Source organism: Anopheles stephensi, chromosome 3 (genome assembly GCF_013141755.1).
Source record: "Anopheles stephensi strain Indian chromosome 3, UCI_ANSTEP_V1.0, whole genome shotgun sequence".
Classification (NCBI taxonomy): domain Eukaryota; kingdom Metazoa; phylum Arthropoda; class Insecta; order Diptera; family Culicidae; genus Anopheles; species Anopheles stephensi.
The window spans coordinates 42,350,879-42,365,886 of record NC_050203.1 but is presented as its reverse complement, the minus strand read 5'-3'; the positions used below and the strand labels follow the sequence as shown (position 1 = coordinate 42,365,886).

Sequence of the window (15,008 nt, the reverse complement as noted above, 5' to 3'; positions counted from 1 at the left end):
TGTCGCGATCATTCACGACACGGCGCGCACACGATCGACAGAATTGTGCGCGGTGAAAGGAGGAAGTGAGAGTGTGAGAGAGTGTGTGGAAGCAGAAAGGTTGCCGCAATGCCCGTACGTATGCGCGCCTCCAACTGTGACTCAATATGCTGTCCATGCTCGGGTGCATATCTATGTGTGTGTGTTTGGTTAGGGGGAGGCAAAACCGACGCACGTGAGGAGCGAGCGAGCAAGGGCACCAACCAGTTGGAGCAGGACGGCGAACCGTAAAGATCATTCATCGGGCGAGCGGAAAGTGAAGGAGTGTTGGCTTTTTTTCCTTTCCTTCTTGTTGATGCTACTTGGTGGGTGGGTGGATGGCTGGCTGGGTGGGTGGGCGAAAGGGTTGTGGCATAGTAGCGCACCCGGGGTGAGTTCGGGGTGGCGGTGGAGAGCGTGCGGATGCGGGAGGGAGACAGAGGGAGGGAAAAGATCAAGGTACTTTTACACTGTAGCGCTGAGACCCCATATGAAATTTATGCTCGTTGCATAATCGCTTCACTTTCGATTCATCAGCTTTACTCCACATGGCCGACCAGCGATCCCACGCTGGGTTGAAGGAAGTGACAGGCCGGAGGGAGACGCTCGCAGAGCGCCCCATCGTTGTATGCGTGTTGTAAGCGCACATATACATGCCGGCGCCTCAACACTGCGACATTATATGTGGCACTGTGGCGAATCAGTACGGGCAAAGTGGAGGGTGCCGATGAGAGCGGTCAGGAGGGATGGGAAGCGAGTTTTTGTTTTTCATTGTTCCCTTTCTTCTTGCTCGTTCTTATGGTCGCTATGCTATGGGCCGCCCGGTGGCGTCATCTTAGCATACACTGACGCACCAGGTACACTAGGCCACGGCATGCCCAATCGGGAACAACCACCAGTTGATCTTTGTTTCTCTGTAAAACCGCGTGCAATGAAGCGAATGTGGAGCAAAACTGGGTTTTTTATGCGTACGCATCTATACTCGGATCGCCGCGGATCGTATCAATCCACTTCCACTAGTAGCGCGGTGTTCGGGGTATTGAACATCTGTTCCAGATTGATAACAATTTCGAGAGCCCTAAGTATGTGTAGAAAGTGGCAAAAGGTGCGAATAGCGATGGCCACTTTCTTCATGCGTGTCCGCATTACATGCTCTTCTTGGGTCGCTCTAATCAAACTGTAGCTGTGACCTACTAAACTTCCCGATAAGGAATCTTCGTCTCAATTTCTGGGCTCGCGTAGATGGCCCATGCCGTGTTGGGTCTGTCATTCCTTTGCTAGAAACCACGCGCATCGACCAGTGCACTATAGGTTTTATAGTTGCTGTCTGAAGATGTACCCTCACATTGTCCAGGGACATCATGATCCTGGTGCCTTACTATCCTGGTGAATCTTTGTTCCTCTTGAAGCAGTAATCAATTAAGTTTTGTAATCAATTATACAACTTTGTTTAATGCCTATTTTTGAAAGGTACAAACTCCTTATTTTGCGATGTTTGGAAGGTATTGACTGATTCAAAAATTCGTATAATTGTATAATAAACTAGCTATTATTGCGACTGCACAGACCACAATCAGCGAAGAAATGAGCTTCATTCCGAAATAACATTTTCCGACCCTTGACTTTACAACCGTCCCAAAACGAGTCTGAGCATCTGGGAATGACTGCGCTGGAAAAACGGTAAAAGCAGACACAAGTTGTGGTGCACCATGCAATTGCAATATTATGACGGCATGGCGACCGCCTCAGCGTGACGTGATGGGGATGCGCCAAAGAGAAAACGACCTGCTGACAGTCGGCTGTATGCAATGGGCTCGCTGTTACTGGTTGGAAGTATTCGCCGACGGTTGCATAATTTGTGGCCGGTTTAGGCAGACGAAGAAGGCACTTTCACCTCTGCTTTACTGCAAGCCGAGCATCGGCTGGCGAGGCGAGCGTCTTCCAGCGTCTTGATTGGATCTATGTTGGATCGAAAGTGTATCTGCTTGACACCATGCCCTGCCCTGGCATTGATGACAAAATCAATGCGATCGAAACATTGAGGTTGGTCTTTCTTATGTTTTGGTGGCCTGTTTGATAGGTACAGGTTTAAAATAAAATATAAGGTTGATGTAGAATGTCATGTCAATAGTAAGCATCTGGAAATCCCTTTGAGTTAGATAATAGAGGGAATATAATGCTCTTCTCTACGACACCGAAAATGAATGGCGTTGGACCCAAAACACCTAAAAAAATGGAGAAATAAACACTTGACATATTCACCCATAAAACTACGCCAATTAAATTCTGCATAGGAGTTGTCAAATCTAGTTCCTACTGGTGCTTATTTAACTAAACACTATCGACACAACGGATGACGACACAGTTACGAAGTTTATGTGTGCGCCGATGCTTCCTATCCGGAGCGGCAGCATGTCTGTTGTAACTCAGCCGCAATCGGAATGCATAATGATGGCTACCCAAGGTCGGCGACGCGCTCGGACAAGTCGGACATCAGCCAGAAGGAAAACCGTTTGGGTTGCCATTTCCCTGACTTGATTTCCCTGGCAGCTAAATCGAGGATTTAGAGGAAATACTCGACCTATCTAAGGATTGTGAAATATCGTTCAAGGGGACCAAAAACCCGGTATGCTCTACCTTCGGAGTGCGTGGTTGATAAGCATTCCTTTAACCCCGCCCCACACATGACTGCGGTAAGATAGTGTGCGCACCCGAGCAAACTAATTACTCTTCCACACTCGCTGCCCTACCCTTATCCACCTTCCATCTCTATCCACGAGCAGGTGAATTATTTCGGCAAAAGAAAGACGGTAAGACGGGTCACAGCACACCAGCTAGCAAAGATAACGGCGGAGGTGGTGTGCTTTCTCGCGTCAGAAAAACTGCGTCCAGGCGGCGGAATTCTCGCGATCACACTGTGCGTTTTATGTGCGGTATATGGGGTGCTCTCTATCCTTACGCACCATAAAGTGTGCGTATGGCCAAGGGCACCGACGACCTCTGGGCGCACAACACGCACAGGCAAGTGTACGTGTGCTGTCATCCCGTACGTCATGGCCGTATCAGCCGTGTCAGCTGGTTGCGACATATCGACGAACCTCCCTACGTGTTATGTTGTGCTCAGCCGCATTCCAGCTCGCTTTCTCGCTCTCGTGTGCCGCTGGTTAGTCTGTACTATTGATTAACCTTTGGCAGGCGAATCGCTCAGAAACTGTGGACAAGCGTACAGAATTTTCCTGGACCAGAAAGCCCGACAACCGACGAATCGTTGGTTTAATTTTTGCTTATCAAATTCCAATACAAGCGATGTTTTGTCAACGCATTAGCATTGCAATCATCGCCTCAAGAATTCTCAACGATACAGTGGAGAGGAGTGATGGGTGAGGTAAAGGGTTAGGTTAGAAACCACGAGGAACTCCTGGGCCGCGATCCATCGTATCAATGATTAGCTGTGAAACGATTGCCCAATCACCTTCTCTGTTCAGGGCCATTTGGAGGCACGGAAGAGCGAACGGGTTTGTGTGTGCCCTCCATGTAGGCATAATCTTGTGCGCATTCATAAACGCATGCCAGGCCGTGTGGGAGGGAGACCGCTTGGAAGGAAGAAATAATCGCTGACCTTCGCTGGTAAACAAAACCCTGCGCTAGCTTCCCGCCCAAAGCTAACAACACCTCTAGCGCTGACAACTCAGTCAGTGTGTCACCGAAAAACGCCACGACACTCGCATTCAAGAACGACGCACAAAAGGACGGGAATTGCTGAAGGGCCAATCGTTCGTGATTGTTTTTTAAAGTTTCACTCGATAGAAGCGCGATGAAGGAGAGAGAGCGAGAGAGAGAGAGAATGAAATTTTGGTCGGAGTTTGGGGACTGCAAGAGACCTAGAGTGGTCCAATACGAGTCGTCGAGACGATCAACACAGCTCACACGCACGCACGCACGCACGCACGCACGAATGAACGATCGCTTGGTTGTGATCGCAGCTGGTATCTCCGGATATTTGACGATGACATTGGATCCATCGCACACAGGTTATTGCGACACTTTGCGTGCGTGCCCGTATTGTCACGCGTGCGTTCGTGTTGGTTTTGTCAAGATGTATCGCTTCGGTCGATCGGTCGTCGGATGGCATTTCGATGGGAAAAAGTGTACAAGCGTGCTGGCGTCGTTTTGGTGGAGGGAACATAAAACTGTGTCCATACACTTATTTCAACCCTTGCCTAACCTTCCACAGCCTTTCCTTTTTCTCACTGTCGCGTACCTTCCTTTCACGGCTAATACTTTCGCGTTGTAAACACTACGCAAACAAGCAGCCGCCGAGCGTTGTATTGATGGCTGATTGGACTTTGTGAGTAAGCAAGGTCGACGCTGTTAGTTTTCGAATTAGTACGTGTGCGTGAGTGTGTGTGTGTGTTGTGAATTTGCTTTCGATTTAGTAACAGTGATTGGTAACAGTGTACTATTACACGATGCTCAGCGCCCCTGATGTCACTGTCAGAATCGGAAACAATAATCAATTGTGCAACAAATCATTCCCATTTTTGCATAATTCCCAAGCACCGAAAAAGCTTTCCTCTTCCGGTGGTACCGAGTTCGCTGAGCAAGAAAGTAAAATGACATCCCAGAGTGAAAGTACCCAGAGAGCTCACGAGCAAAATTTCACCCACATTTGTCGGTTGCGTGGCCCGCCGAAATGCCAGACACCGTCGATTACGTGCAGCCGTCGCGCGCTCAGCTTATGCAATAGCGTCTGATCGACGATCTTTCACCAGCAATCCCCACGGTGCACGGGTGCGTGCCGTTGCCGTATCTGGGTGCCGACACAACATAGGCCGATGGGGAAAAAGCGGAGCTGATGAAAGCGAAAGTCGCATCACAATGAGAGTGACACATTGCCCGCGCAAGAATACGCTCGCACGCACGCACGCACATCGGAATTGCTGGTGGACCGGGGATGGCGTGCGTGTGTGTGTGTGTGAGGTGGAGGGAGGCATTCAATGGAAGCGGCCACTACACTGTGCCTCTTCACACACAGCAAAACCCGTATGCTACAACGCGAACCACCACCACGCAGAAACGTTCTTCAGCCGCTCGAACCGAACTGATTATGTTTGGCCCGGTTTTATTTCGTTGCCTCATCCGTTCCGTTCCGTTCGGTTTGCTTTCTGTTTCGTCCGGTCTCCTTTTCGTTGCCTACATTTTGTGCGTGCGTGTGTGTGTGTGTGTGCGCGCGTTCAGCTCGAGCAGCGGTGAAAGTGGATTAGCGAAGGTTAAGCCACTTACGCCTCACACTTTCGATAGTTCGTATAGCGAAAAAGGCAAATTCGCTGCCGATGGGGGACCTCTGTCGTCTCCGGCCAACTTTGAGCTCTGTTCCGAGCACCTTGAAACGGCTACCTTGCTCAACCGTCTGTGCAAACACGAATAGGCGAAATGCAGACACGAGTTCCACCGGTAACGTAACGCTTTGCCGATGGCCTATCGAACGCAACGGACCATCTTCCGGTCCGCATACACTGGTCCGGATGTTCAAATACGCTCGCACACTTCAGGCTGGCCATCGGAGCTCAATGTTGGCTTAATAACCTGGTATTTTGGAAGTATGTGTGTTTTAGTCTTGCTCTGCCCTTCGTGATGAAGTAAATGGACGGTTAATACTTTAACAAAATAGTTGCAAAAGTTCGTAAGTTATTGTAAGCAGGGAAAGTCGCACAACTTATCGGAAGAAATTGATCTCTTAATTTTCCAAATGCTAGAAAGCATTCACGAAAGTGAGTTTAATAGCAAGAGTTCTAACGACGGCAAAAATCTTTAGATTCGAAAACACGTTCACCCAAAAATGTGTCTTAAAATCGGTTGTCTTCCATTTATGATGTACAGCAGCAGGATATTCAGATTCCCAACCGAACCGATGCATTTCTCTCCTTCACGTTTAATCTTGCTGCATAAGTGTTTGAAACGTTTAACGAACCTTATCGCCAAATCCGCCATTTCCTGTAAAACTGCCGTGCCGTAGAAACGGGCCCAGCACACGGAGGCCCCACGGCACTGTACCAGCTTCACATTAGATAATCACACACGCCTTTAGATTTTCTCCCTTTTTCCCCGGGCTCATTGTTTTGCGCCCCTCCGGAGTTCGGCTCGGTGCAACCATGGCTTTCCCTTTTGGCGTTCCCTTTGGCCGTTGTGGGCTCTTTAGTTATCAACCGTTTTCTCATTTTACTCGCTTCATCAAACATAGGATGTCCCAAAACGCAGCCAAACTTTAGCGCACGTAAAAGGAGGGTGCCGTCCGGGATGTCCCGCAGCGAGCGCAGCCGAAAGGAGCGCCAGGAAAAAGGAGGAGGAGTGCAGTGCCGGCAATGTGGTGCAAGATGCAAAGGGGTGTGGTGTATTGGTACCAGATACCAGAACCGAAGGGACGAGAGAAACTGCATCCCTGCTTTCCGCTCCGTCTCCTTATGTTCATTTTTACCCCCGTTTTCTTTCTCCTTCGAGTGTCCCTACTCTCGGCGTGTGTATGTACGAATACAAGCGCATTTCTAAAACAGGGACTGAGCGCAAAAGAAATCCCTCGCAGTGTAATGACGCACTCTGTGCATTTAGGGAAGGGAACGAATAAACAAATTCTAAACGCCACAAAACGGCTACGGAAGGGCGGAAAAGATTCTGTGTTGCATGTTTCAGTGAGAGGTGAACAAAATGAAAGGAGAAAATTGTTCACCAATCCGTCGCAAAAGTATTGGCTTGTATGATATGCTTTGAAATATAAATTGCATGTAATGGAAATTTTAAAGCGAAATATTCACACAAAATTAAGAAGAATAGGACACAAATCCATTCCGTTAAAAATACACAGCACAATTTCAATTACCGTTTTGCTGCGGTGAAGAAAAAACCGTGAACATAATGTCAAGAGTAATCATTTCCTCGCTCAAACACCCAACCTGTCATCCGGAGGTCACACTCCCAAATCCGTACCAAAGATTTGTGGTAAAAGGTAGAAAAATGAATCGAAAAAATAAACAAACAATTCGAGCAATTCATTCAAAGTTGCCACTGGCGCTGATTGTGCTGAACGCTGTTATGGGCGCAAACAGTCAAGGACATCGGTCGATTCGCGGTTCGGTAGTGAATTCGCGGTGTTGATAGTGAATTTTCGTTTGCACGTTTAGGAGCTTTCAAGAAGGTTGTGATGGAACAGTTTCCCACGCTACTGTTCTTTTGGAAACAGTGAAACCCCATCAAGGACAGTTAAATTAATCCGAAAGCTCACTGGCTGAAGCGCGCTGGCAATATTTGTAGCCATACGTTTTTGCTCCTGGTTAGGCAAAATAACAGTTGGGTAGATTACTCGTTCTCATAAGTAAAAAGCAAATGGTTTTAGGTCGAATTTTAGTTTCATTACTCAAAAAGCTGTCTTTGATAGAGGAAAGCGATCTTCCAGAGGGTTTATTAGCCCTTCGTAGAGTTAAGTCCAGTTTTCAATCTGGGCTACATTTATCAAGTCTTATCAAAGGGTTGGCTAACTGGTAGTTTAATGACTGACATATTTATACATGTGGTATTAAATGCTTCAAACTAATAGAAAATCATCCAAACTATGTTTAAGAATAAAGTCTTCTCTATCCACCTATAAAAATCCACATACCAACTCTACCGATGGAACAACTACAAGGGTTGTTCACGAATTAAAGAAGCACTTTTCACACACCACAATTTCTTAAGACACTCGCATCTTAGGGTCAGGATTTTTTCGTCATGAAGCAGCAGAATGGAGTAGCGTCTTCAATCAATTGCAACACAATTTATCCTGTTTCACAAACAGGCCCCAAAAAAAAGCAAATATTTTTTTAGCTTAATTTGGGTATGGTACTTTAACACCAATTATGATGCAAAATGTTGCATTGTTCAAGTTGTAGGATCAACTCAACAACTACGTTCCATTCGTTAGAAGCTTCAGTTTGATTGATTTCGCCAGTTTTAAACTGTCCACTACCGATATTGTACTCCCAGTGTCGGAACTGACAACAGGAGAGTCAACGAATTTCCATCCGGATGTGTTACATCATGCATGGCGTTAAACAAGGCGTCGGAAGCATGAGACGCTTACAATCACGAGCGAAGAGCTCGAAAGATGCGAAGGTGAACGCGAAAGCACCGCTGCGCAAACAATGGAAGGCTTCCCAGAGGTGCCCGAGATATCGGCTCGAATGGGCCGAGCATATCGTAAACGCTCTCTGGAAAGTAAGCCGGAAACCATTACAAAAGGGAGAAAACCGCACCAAGGCCAAGCATAGAATACAACTTCTCTGTTCTAGAATTAGATTTTTGTCAATTAATTTTGTTAACAGAAAAGGTGATTTCGACCAAAAAAGGTGTTTGTGAGAACGATTTGGCCAAGAAGTGCTGGCCACGCAGATGTATCTCTCGCACAGCCTCCACTGCCTACATTTGCATGAACAATGCCAACTCTTTCGCCGATGCGACAACCCCTTGCACAAGCCGAGTCATCGAACCCCACTGTTCTGTGCCTGGGCCGTGCAAAAAAGGTTCCACAGCCGCTCTTTCGATGTGAGCGATTTCGCACGCGTATCGCACATTTGTCGTAGCGGGGTGGTCTTTTTATCATCATTGCTGCATTGTTCTCACTGCATCTGTAATCGCCGGCTTCGGTTGCGATTGCTCACACACATCACGAGATTTCGGACCTTTTTTGGGGTGTCTGCGTGTGAGCGTGTGTGGAGCTCAATCCATCGCTTCCGCGGCACTCTCGCACTGCAGCATAGGTGCATCGTAGTAGGCCACCCGAAGCAGTCGCGCCCGGACGCAGCAATAAGGGCGCATTGGGCTGCCCAGCGTGGTTGGTTCGTTGAAGGTACACAGGCAGTAATATTCGCTTCCGCGCAAAGGTCATAGAGGAAGGATCAACAGAGAACCAACACTACTGCCAAGCGTGGCCACAGTTTCAGCTTCACTTTTCCTTTTACTTCAAACTGGTTTGCCGATCATTCAAGCTTTCGCTGCGCTACGCGCCTCGTACCGTCGCGGCCCGCGCTGGCGTGCCGATTTGCGTAATCGTCTTCGTAACTTTGTTTCTTTTGGTTTTCTCCATTCCTTCTCGCAAAACATACAAAAACACCACGCACACGCACAGTTACGACTCGTTCGGCGGCCGTATGCAGCACTACTTTCGATATCGTTTTGTTACTCCTTCGACACGTAAAGCACCGGCAGTAAACTTTGAGCTAGATCTACACACGGTCGAGATGCCTTGGGGAAAAAGTATTGATCAACAAAATCACTTCATAGAAGACATTTGGCTTCTTGCGGATTTTCCTGCAAACAAATACACACCGAGAAACACTCACCATTCAGGGGATCGCACACTCGAGCACTGGTGCTTTACTTTTCTTCGCATCCACTGCGTTCTTTCCGAGCAGTGGTTGCACGATTGCGACGCTCAACCGATCGACTTGGAAACGCGCACGATCATTAGCACCAACTGTGATGATTTTCGCCTCCAGTAAGGTAACCACTTGTTGGAGAACTGTTACACGTGCAGGACGCCGTGTGACGCTGTCTGGCACAGGTTCAGTAGCATTCAAACGGCATGCTTCTATCGGATTGGTTGGTTTTGATGAAGTTATCAGATATGCACCACTCTGCTGAACACCACACTTACAGACACTGATTGCGTTTGATGTAATCGATGCTTTTCGCACTTCCGTTTTGGTGGGCACCAGAGGATTGACACCTTAATTTTTCTCCTTCTTTTTCCTCTTATTCTGCACTGCTATTTCACCAAACAACTTTCGATTACAGTGTAACTAGGTGAGCACTTTTTCGAACCAACATATTCCCTTCATTTCCCGGCACGAAATGGGAATCCGCGAACCTTACGACACGGTACGGGTCCACTGGAACACACACCCGGTGTTGACGGTGTAACACGCACTGCTGGACATTGTTTTTCCTCGCTTGTTTGCTTACTTCTCGCGCCACAATAATAGCCAACTATCCGCAGCAAAAAACTACGCGAAACGATTTTCGGCGCGACAAGATTGGGTGCGTTCTGGCGAAGGCTAGCCGCCGCGAGGAATAACAGCGCACGATCGGAAAGCCCGGTGGTGGCGTGCTCGAAAGGCTCGTAGAACGAAACTGCAGGACTCCAGGGCCAGCGGATGCGATCGAACCGCGAATACAGTTGCAGAGAGCTCGTGGCCGACGTTCGTCGCCTGCTGTCGTCGTTGTCGTTCCGGTGAAATATCGCGCGCGCGCACGCACTCCGTGTGTGAGGTGATCACGACTGTTTTCTCTCGACTGCTCTGAGTGCTGTGTCGGAGCAAAAACAGCAGGCCAGCGCAACGTGCAGGCCGTCTAGCACATCCCCGCTGCTCAGGCAGAAAGAGCGCCGCTAAGAAAGCTGCGCTCACGAGAGAGAGCCACCGCTCTGACTCTCGCTCTCGTTCTTTGCGCGGAGAAATGTGCTAAAGGCGATGGTAGACGAGCGCATTTTCTGTCATATTGCGCTCCACAGCTTCGGTTTTAGAGCCATTCAGAAAGAGGGTCAATTTTGGCATTTAAACGATTACCTATGCAAGAAGAATTCTTACGCGATTAACAAATTCACAAACGTTAATCAAATCTAGCATATGTGTATTGATTGCCTGCGATTTATTGCGATTTTCAATGTTGATCCAAAATTTGAAATTTTAGACCGCTCCACTCGTTTCCGCAGTTCTCTGTGCAGTACACCTTTTTGTGCGGAACAAAACAGCAAAAACACTGCGGGAGGGAGCGAGAGCGACCGATTTCGGCAGAGAGTGAGAGTGAAATATGCAAAGGCGAGCAAAAGGCGCGTTTGCTACGCGGGTGCGAGTCAAGTAAAAAAGCCCGCGCGAACAGCAGAGAGAGAGAGAGAGAGAAAGAGATGGAGAAGCTGATGCAGTTGCCGTTTCACTTTTTCGTAAGATCGCGTGGTAAGTGAAAGGGAGATGTGAAGCGAAATGCTGTGTAGTAGATTCGCAGCTTTGCTCGGCCAAACATAAGTAGGTAAATGTTTCATGAAAATTGTATGTACCACGGCGGTAAAGATCTTTCCTCTTCATCACGTGTACGGCGCACATGTACGCTTGCATTTGAAACGAAAAGAAAACATTTCGCGACGAATTGTGCTAGAGAAGGCGTAAACAGTCAGAATTATTCATAAACTCGTCGCCCAACCGTTTCAGTCGGTAAAGACGTATTTTAGAAGGTAAAGGGATTGTGTTTTTTTTGGGGGGTAACAAAAAAGGTAAACTACCCAACCGTCCGTCATTAAGTCATTAAATGCGCTCGACAATAACTGTATCAGAATCCACATGTATACATCTATAAAGACAATTCATTGTGCCGCACACCTCCGAAGCTTTTGTTAAAAATGTTGCAAATCATTCTCACGGTTAAACGAGTCACCATTAGCGCACTCGATACCTTCTGAAGAAATAACGCGCAGCAGGGAAATGGGAAATTTAAACAAAGGATTTCTGCGGAGGCGTTTAACTATCTAACAAACTCACCATTTTTGGGGCTTACTATGAGCTACTTCTAGAGCTATCCATTGGTGCGTCACTTTCCCTTGCACGCCAAGTCAAGGTACACTAGAATGGTTCTAAACCCGTAGCAATTGAGAAGCAAAGCGATAAGCGAGGGCGAATTTGTGAACAGAAATAGTCGGTGGACAGTCAACACGTGGAGCTAGAAGCAGTAGCAGCGACAGCAATAACAGCCATAACGAGCGTAATAAAATGGTGAGTTCCTAAAGAAAAGCGAAAGGAAAACCGGCGGCAAGCAACGAAACCAGCTCGAAGGAAAAGCCTCACCGTTAGGCAATGGACCGGATTAGGAAAGAAGGTCCATTGTGCAACAAAGCAGGTGGGAGCGGAGGGTGGAGGGTGAGCAATACATTTCATTGTTTTAGTCGTTCACAGCGTTAGTAAAGAAGGGAAGAAAAGAAACAGACGCACACACACAAGAAGAAATGGAGAGGAAATTACCTAATCGAATCTCACGCCTACCACCGCCATCGTCAGCCGAGCCACGATAATTTTCCCCCATTGAGCATGGTCTTGTGCATGGAAAAAAAATTGGCCCCCTCGGTTAAGATGCTTGCAATCGATAAGAAAGAAGCATTTTTCTTTGTTCAATGAATACTGGTTTGTTCTCGTTTCGGGGGTTTTTTAATCATTTTAAACTGGGTGAAAACAAAAATGTGTGTGTGTTTGGGGAATGTTCTAACTAGATGATGAGTATCGTTTGAACAAGTGAGATTAGAATATTCTATTTAGAGTCTTGTGAGATTCGTATCGAGTTCCAAAATTTGCTAATGAATAATTGTTGAGAAACAAAACAAAACACTTAAAAAAATAAAATATTTACATATTTTTATTTCGAGTATGACGGCTTGACGACATTTAAATTTTTTTTTTTTTTTTTTTTTATTCATAAAGAACGGCCTGGCCGTATTGCTATACATTTATAAATTACTCTGCTAGAAACTAATTCAGATGTTATTTTCTCCAAACTTTAAAGTTCATGATGCAGAACTAAGCAAACACGATCGCACCTCGATCAATAATGCGATCATACGTGAAAGGCCGCGGACGAACAGCAGTTTTTGTAAAACCAAATAAGAAAAACTATCTTAATACAATTCATTTCAAACAAACATCGAAACTAGAGCCTAGGATTGAAAGCAAGGTATTCGAACACCGGAGTCCGTTCTACCTGGTTTCCCACCGTCCATCAATTTTCACCGACCGTTACAGCTAATGATAAATTGAGTCATCATCCTTTCAGTCTGGCGGCTAAAAGACTTTCTCCTTTATTCACTTGTTGCTCTCATTTGGAGATAAAAAGGACATAAATCATTAATCAAGCATATGATCCTTAAATAGAACTAAGGCCCACCGACCATTTGTACCAGGTGCTGGTGAACGTTTCGTTGTTCGTGTTTTTTGGGTGAAATACACACTTAAAAAATTAAATTACCAAATCCTATAAAATGCTTGTACTTTAATGAACGATTCGTTTATTTCACTAAATCTCATGGTACATTTTTGAAACTTTCTGCTGAGTGCCCGTTTGCTCTCACTCTCTCTCTCTCTCTCTCACACACATGAGAGAGTACAAATTACTTCACGCCGAGCTGCCCGCACATGTGGTGTCTGTCATCTCCTTCCCACTCACCAACTGCTCTGCACAAACGGCTCTAGCTCGATCGTCGATGATCAAAAGCACAACACCACTACTAACACTACCACTACTACTACCATCCCACCTGTTCGCGCAGATACGCCACTGGGGAGGAGGACTACGCAGCCACAGTGTTTCGGCCACCGTGTGGTCACATGTGTGTAACGTGTTACAGAATTTCTCTTTCTACCGTTTCAAGGTCAGGACGTATTATGTAGTACGCGGCGCGTGGGGCATTGCGGTGAGTGTGGCAATGGCGTGCACTTCCGCGGCTTAGTAGTGTTTGCTGGGTGCTGTGAGTCGATTGAAAACGCACACATTTAGAGGCGAGAGTGGACGAAATGGTACTTTCCTCTACTGCACGAATCGTCTGATAAACTCCATCTCCAAGATCCCATTAATAAGTAACCGTAGACACTTATTGAAGCAATGTCTAATATAGGGAATCTATTTACTAGGTGGTTGACTTATTGATGTCAAAAGCGCCGATTTTTCATGCGACAAGTCTGGTGTGAAATCTCGGATAAGCCTGTTAAGTCCGCTATGTGGCAAGGATTTGGTCCAATCACTAAGTCAAGGGATGATAAGTCAAGATCGGTATGCACCGTTGCTTAATCTTTTTGCACCCTTTAAGCTTTTAGCAATTCAAATGCATTTTGCATTTCTTTCCTTTTTATCACTTACCTTCATCTGGAGGTTACCAAAACCTTCGCGCAACCGGTAGCCAGCTATCTTTCAATCCATTTCGTATAAAACGATTTTGATCGAGCAACTGTCTGTGCGTCGCTCTTATTCTCTCACTTTTGGCGCTTTTTGTTTAGTTTTGTTCTCCAGTGTGCCTTTATTCATTTTTCCTTCTTATCCTCTTGTTCTCTAGCGATTTCGTTAATCGTTTCCTTTCCTTCTTTGTGCAACACCTTCAAACGTCTGATGGTGCAATTCCTTTCAGTTGCATTCTTCCATGTCTTCGCTGCTGCTTGGTGCACCTTCGCTCTCGGTTACAGCAAAAAAAAAGGTTTGTAGATTGTTTGGGCGTCCTGCTTCGTCTTTTTTTTTGCAATTGAGTTAGACGATTTTTTGTTGGTGCTTTGCTCACAGTTGGATAAGGAAGAAATCTTAGTTTTTTCTTTTGGTTATGGCCTTGAAATGTTGGATGTATTTTTGGCCCATTCGATAGTGTGTTTTTTGTGCTTTAGAACGCGCTACAACGGAAAGAACGCTTGAACGCCATTTGAACAAAGCTGGCGGCAGGAGTTGCAGTGTTTAGAAATTGATCTGCTAAGAAAGTATCGTTTAAAGGCCTGTAACAAGTAGAATAAGTATAAGGAATAATGAACATCATTAAGTGAGATTATGAAAGATTCAATCTCCTAAAGTTTTACTTTACTGCATAGTGTACAAGAGAAGCATATGTTAATTAATTGATCCCTTAGGACAGCTTTCAGGGACGAGAAGTAAATATTGAAGCTTATTGTATTGGAACATGATGAATATCTGAGAGCAAACGAATATCGGATGGAATCCTAGCTGTCCTTTCTTTCCTTACCAAGGGTTAACAATCCAACACACAGATAAACTAAGTCAAGGAAGTTAGTAACGGCAGACTCAAGACAGACTCTTGAGGTTGTAGAGGCAATACGCAAGAAGACTGTGGATATCTGGTCACAAATTAAATAAAAAACAACAAACATTTCATACTTTACTGACAACTATCCTTGAACTCTAGTGTTTGTGTGTGTGTCGTGCCCTACATG

General features: G+C 46.1%; 1 protein-coding gene across 2 annotated transcripts in view; it reads right to left on the bottom strand.

Moving 5' to 3' along the window:
* LOC118512374 (transcription factor Ken 1) overlaps nt 1–10,350 on the bottom strand; it is a 38,339-nt gene extending 27,989 nt beyond the window's left edge. Inside the window, exon 1 of one of the 2 annotated variants that reach the window (XM_036056726.1) lies at nt 9,376–10,350. The gene's annotated coding sequence lies outside the window, so the exon portion shown is untranslated. The remainder of the gene's footprint in view (nt 1–9,375) is intronic. The other variant, XM_036056725.1, reaches the window with a different exon arrangement.
* Between the last annotated feature and the right edge of the window lie 4,658 nt (nt 10,351–15,008).